Source organism: Alosa sapidissima, chromosome 19, assembly GCF_018492685.1.
Source record: "Alosa sapidissima isolate fAloSap1 chromosome 19, fAloSap1.pri, whole genome shotgun sequence".
Classification (NCBI taxonomy): domain Eukaryota; kingdom Metazoa; phylum Chordata; class Actinopteri; order Clupeiformes; family Clupeidae; genus Alosa; species Alosa sapidissima.
Window position 1 is genome coordinate 10834864 of NC_055975.1, and position 6951 is coordinate 10841814.

Below are 6951 nucleotides of genomic sequence, written 5' to 3' on the forward strand. Positions count from 1 at the left end.
ATATAAAAAGAGAGAGAGAGAAAGAGAGAGAGAGAGAGAGAGAAAAGTGAAATTGTGAGTGTGAAATTGTTATGCTGAATGGACACAGTACACTTAAATATAACCTTGGCACCCTCTCCACTTGTGACATACTCCTACTTGTATTAAAATGTCATTCAAACATATTCAAAACCCTGACCAGGGGTCTATGTGGACACCCAGATCACCTCTCTGGCCTCTCCGCCTCCTAACACGAGCGGTCCAGCTTCCCAACTCCACCAAAGCAGGTCTTGCCGGCAGTAACTCCAATGAAACTACTGCTAGAGTCAAAGCGAGGGTAACACCCCAGTCTGCCTTCACCACTGTCTCAGCAACGCACTCCAAATCAAAGCCTCTCCTCACTGTTGTGCAGGAGAGGTCAAAACTCTAAATCCTCCTCATCCATAAATCTGGGGTGTATACGTATGCAAGATATACCTTCAAGAGTGGGAGGAGAGAGTGATATAAACCAAAGCTGACAGAGAGAAATAGTAGAAATCTGGGTTTTTTAAACATGTGCAGGTTTTGTTTCTCTTCTGAGGGAAAGAAAGGTAAATAATGAGAAAGAAGAAAGAGGAAAAGTTAAACATCAAAAAGGACAAAAGTAAACCACCACAAAAAAAACTCTACCTTCCCCATGAAATGATTTTCCAACTTGATGTCCATGCCTTTCTGCGTTTCTCAATCTGGTTAGCAAAGCATTGGAAAAATAAGTTCGTCCCAAAGTGACATGAAGCATTCAAAGAACTCCATAAGCTGATTACTGGAGTGGGCTCGAGCTAGCACATGATCTGGGCAATGTTCAAAGCAGCAATGGTTAACATTTTGCCACTGAATACCTTGCTGTTATCCTTACAGACTTTAACCATACATGTGGTATGGCTCAGGTGCAACAGAAACAAGGATGCCAGATATGATGCCACATTTAGGGGAGTGGAGTGGGCCAACATGTACAGTATGTGCCCACATTTATATCAACGTGCATCCAATGTGGATCAATGTGTTTGCAAACCTTATGGGGAAACCATCCATGAAAAACGATATAATATTTAATATATGATAATGTATGCAATGATACATACTTTTAAAGTCACTTTAGATATAAACATCAGTAAAATAAAGAAATATAAATATAAACGTCATAATTGTGTCACTGGACATCTTAAACTGTTGCACAGATTATGACAGAAAAAAAGACATAGACACACTTAATCCAAGGCTTCACAAAGCATGCTCCTTTCCTCAGGACTAAGCTACCAGGTCTTTAATGTCTTAACATGTTATAGTCATGACATGTTATAAAGTGTAGCACTTGTAATCAAGTGGAAGGAAGTAGGTCAGTTATATGTCAAAGTTAACATAGCTGCTCCTATACATCTTCAAAAATTGCCTGATAAATCGGATCAAAGACTATAATCTATGGCAAAGAGGTAAAGCTTTACTTCTATTCTATGTCTCTGTGCTAGGAATTAGAAAAAAACGTCTCTACCCATTGGACTAATTCAGTTCAACAAATGCCTTTAAAGCGGAGTGACATTCAGCAACCTTCTAAATCCCTCCCCAATAGAGGTTATTGTCTTCAATAGAGCAGCAAATGATGTGGTCTCAGCCATGACCGCTCCCCCAGCAGCAAGAGCCACAAGAAAGTTAGGAGGAAGTCAAACATTTTTCAACAATGGATATCTCAATCCAAACCCATCTAACTAAAAAAAGCTAACCACTGTAGAACAACAGAAGAACTCAAGCTCGCGTCACTATCACCTTACGACCCAAATAACATATATTTTGTTCTGAATGACGTTTGAAACACTGATATTTAACAATTTAACAATTATTTATTGAAAATGAAACCAGGGCAGCCTCACAGCATTCAAATGTCTGATGCAAAAACTCTATCTTGATATTGTATTCCAAGTCTCTGACAAGCTAATTATGCCTTCAAGTGCTATCCCAGACCTTTGAGGGGGAAAAGAGGCTCTCATGTTCTTTTACAGTTCATGGTTGCCCAGGAGCGTGAACTATATTAGGACAATGTGTAACTGTGATACAACAAGAAACCTTACAAACCCCTCCTGCCTCTGGCACCGTTATACACAAAGAGGGTAAGAATGTACAACGGCATCATGAAAAGTATGAGAATATACAGATATGATCAAAAGATAGATATGATCAAATTTTACTCACATACTACAACATTTGGTAAGGCAGAAATGTTACCCTAAAGCCAAGACAATTTTAGTCAAACCAGAACAAACCACACTTAAGTGTGACAGGATTACCTAAATGGCAGACAAATCCTCTAGTGATCTCCAATCCTGGGGAAATAGGGGTAAGCCCGTTGTTAGTGTCATTCAGAAAGAGATCTGTTATTCCTCTTGCACATGGAGAAATCAGGGGTTATTCCCCCTCACTGATAACCATGTGCTCATGATAGAGCTGAACAGCTCATGAATCACACACAGCACACACCTACAGCTGACTTTTTACTAGTTTGCACAATTCAGCATGTGGAGCGTGCCGTAAATACTACCTAGCACCACTCTCCATTTAGCATGTGGAGTGTGCCGTAAACACTACCTTGCCCCACTCTCGATTCTTACAGGCCTAGTTGTTTATGTCTGTGTGTCGGATCACTATGAGAATGCCAACAACGTCTTTCTCTCTCTTGCATGCAGGAAAAGAAACTTGTTACATTTCTTGCATACCTGGGCGTGTGTGATTGGCATCAAAAGGGGTGGTTACATAAAGTCCAGACGGGTGCACTGGGTGCGTGTTGAAGGCTTCCAGGTTTAGGGTCGGGCCTGGGGAGGTGTGTTGCTGCTACTGCATTCTGTAAGCTGTGGCTTTGTATCACACGGAAGACTAGGAAGTCAGTCCAAAAGGACATGCTGCCTCATTGTTTTGTAATTTATGTGCAGTGATTAATAATGCGTGCCTGTGTGTGTTTCTCTTTAGTTAGACCTACATCATATTTGTATGTATATGAGAATGTATGAATGTCTGTTTGTGTGTTCTGAGTCTGTGCATGTTTGTGCGTATGTGTGTGTGTGTAATGCAATGCATACGTTGGTGTCCACATATGTGCATTCTCCACCACATCTTCCTTCTTCCTATGGACCCTTTCAAGAGAGTTCCATTATCAGCATCATAGTTGGCCCCACAAGGCTTCCTTTTTAACATTCCATATGTTATCTTAATGCAGAGGAAGTAGATTGGGGCCCAAATAGAACGTTCAACCATTGTTTTTGTTATTATTGTTGAAAGGGTCCATAGACTTCCTTTTTAGAGGACTGCATGGAGCACACACGACAAGCCAGTTCGGCCAAGTTCCTCAGACGATGATGGCAGCGGTCCCACCAAAGAATGCCAAAATTCAGAAATGCTTCCAGCCATGCTATCCATAGCAGCTCTGTTTTGGTGAAAACTAGTGTCATTCAAGGCCACACAGGATTGGTTCATGACACCATTAACGGTGCTGCCCCCAGTCTGAGGATGAGTTCTGTTAGCCAGCTCTGGACTGCATGACTTGGCAAGAACATGAGGCCCGGCTTGAAATAATTTGTATAAAAGACAAGTAACAGATGCACTCTTGTTTGACTAATAAAATGCATATGTAAGCCCATGAAGAATCCCTGTCTCCATAAATGTGGGGCAGGTTTTAAGAGTATTATTCTGATCAAAGACAGTCCAAAAAAAAATCCCTTTCTGCTCAACGATATGGGATGAATTAGCAGCAGCATGCAATGAAACTATTATCTGTTAAAGTCAAGTAACTGTTCGGCTGTCAGGCAGTTGTTGGACTGTTGTCTACGAGCCAGACACTGCACTTCCTACTCAAACCAAGTTGCCAGATAAGAAAGTTTCCAATGCACTAAGCATATGTCAGTCATATGAGTAAGTCGTGAAACAATAACATAAAATGTAATAGGAAGGGTTCATGTAATCTTGGCTTAGTTTCAATTATTTCTAATTCAACAGTTAACCTATGGCAACTTCAATACACTGCAGGAAGTCTGTGGTTTGGTGGACTATTTTTTTTTAACTTTTCTAAAATGTAAAGTCAGCACTGTCACTATGAAACAAAATTAAAATATTGTGTTACAAAATATGGAGAATTATATGATTTATTGTGCAGTCTATGTACTTGTCACATTGTCACAGGTCATTAATCACGTGTAAAAGCATATCTGTGATCATAAGGTGTGCAAGTGATATCTATTCTTGGCTACGAAAACATTTATTTATGAGTTTAAAACCTGTTTGACATTAAAATAACCCCATTCCCTGCACCACTTTTATAAGTGTTTACTTTAGTTTGTTTCACTCATGAATCCTTCTGTTTTCTCTCATAAACCTGCATACTGTAGGTTTAACCAGTAAATGATACTGGATGGGTCTGAAATTCACCTGGCCTGCCTTGAATCCTCCTGACCTACTTTCAATTATTTCCATTTCAAAATCTTGCTCTTGCTCTCTCTCACTCACACACACTCACACCTCCTGTGTGGTCCTCCCATATAACAGTACCCGTTTAGGGTGAGGATACCAAATTGTTGTCATTTCATACTTGTGGTGTAAAGGCACCTGAAAGTGATGCAAATCATTTAAGACACAGAGTAAAGTCAGACGTTAGTGTTTCCCAGTGTTTGGCCAGGGCATGAGAATGCAGCATTAGGCTCAGCATAGACAAAAATGAACACAGCTATCCAGAAACCTAATTGATCAAAACTTGCCACATCAAAGTCAATTTACATTTATATTCTGGTTGAATTAAGCATGGCTCTGTCTTCACTGAATTGTATATTTCATTATCACCATAAGAAAAATGGAAAAGTCGTGGGCCAACACAGACAAACAATCCATGCGAGTGGCATGCGAGGATTGCAAGCATTAGAAAACAACTCTTTTGAGATGCAGTTGACATAAGCATGCAACATAAAGAACTCTGGGTCATTCCAGGACCCATGCAAACTTTTTTCTTTTTTCTTCTACCATTCTGTAAGGACTATAGCATTACAGCAACGACGCATCAGACCTAAACAGATATGACAGCATGCATGGAGAGCGACTGGTTTTTCCAGAGGTGCCCTAGCTGCACAGGGACTCCTGTTGACACTGTGTGCCAAAACACAGCCGGTAGAGCGGCACATTTTCAAAAGAGATTTCAAGAGACCCTAACGTGGATGACAGACAGGAGTAGGAGGGAATTTAGTAAAGAAAACAACACTAACACACGCTACTTAATCCTCCAATAGACGCCTTTACAGGGATTGACGTGTGGTCGATGGCTTGACGTGCTTCATCGTCTGAGTGCAAGTGCCATACAGATTTGTCTTCTCAGATCAAAAACAAGCGGGCATGTATGTTGCCACAGGAGATGTAACTGAAGGCTAGATGTAAATAAACAGATAGCTGTGTGTTTTGTCTGTATTCAGATTGTCATCATTGTGGAAGTTGCTAATTTATTTGTTTATTCAGAGTTGAATTTCGGGACACAAGACATCATCTTTTTTAACTAACAGACAGTACTCTGTTGAACACGGTGACAAGAGGCTAGTAAAATGGCATGGTTGGAAAGTGGGCATGTGTGACGACAGCCTGAATGTGGGGCTAGACCACATCACACAATATGAACACAAAATCCACTCCTTGAAATTAAATCTTAAATATATCTGAGGGTTTGTAGAGGAGAAATCCTGTCATCAAGACTGGCTTCTGAACACAATGATTCCTTCATTTAAAGTACTAACAACACACCCTGTGAAAAGCCTCAGCATTATCAGTAGCATCACAATGTGTTTTATGTGTCGGTTAGTTTCTGAGAATTAGAGCGAGAACTGTAAAAATCATCTATCAATCTATGTTCCTGAATTAATAACACTAACCCCAGTTAAGACATACCCTTTCTGGGTGCAGTCCCTATTTAGATGTGTTCCCTAATAAGGATTTTATGTGAGTTATCTCCAGTTGTGATAGCCTACAGCTGAATGATAAGGCAATTAATGATTAGCATAACACCAGACTCAGCTTGCTGGCTGGATCAATGACAAAATGACAAGAAATCCCTTACAAAGAAATTACTGCACTACGTCAAGTGTTAAAACTGCCGTTTTGGAGAAATGATTTGCAGTTCATATGCAGGAAACACAATATTTTGGGCGTTACAATTTGTATAAGCCTACACTATATAGTAGGCTACTTTACTGCAAGAAAAGCAATATTTTGGACATGGAAATATTTTTGCCTGGGGGGGTTAATTGATTTAATTGTTTGCATGAACACATATGATGGTTTAGATTCCTATAGTTTCATTTTTTAATCAACTTAAAAGAGAAGTCCATAAAATGTTGGTCACAGCTCATTCTCGCTGAGTAAAAATGAGCTGCGGTAACTTCGTAATAGGCTACATTTACGAAAAAAGACGTAGTTTCATCACCTGTGCATTGTGAAGTCTCATACAAGGATACAAGGAAGTTTATTGTCACATGCATATAGTTACTGGATCCAGTCCAGTCATCATGGACATCTGCCAACTGCCAAAAGGCACTCAACAAACAGTTTATGGATGGATGCGTATTTGCACAGCAATCAGCACAAATGCAATATCCACTGTTTATGTTTAACTGACACTGTTGGTAAAAACTCATTGTAACTCGGTTTTGTGACAACACGAAGGCTATAAATCATGAAACGTAGTAGGCTAGACAGTTTCTCTGCACTGCAGCATGCAACTGCAGCTGTAACTAATCGCAAAAAAGAAGTCAGAGAATGCCTTAAAACTGTTTACATGACCAAAATTACGCTTCAGAGAGTTTATCGGCTACTTCTATTACATTCATAGACAGTAAAAGAAATAGCATCCATCATTTCAGCGTATAGGCGACCTCACGAGCATGCGCATATATGGGTCCTAGTGTGAAAGGCATCACGTCA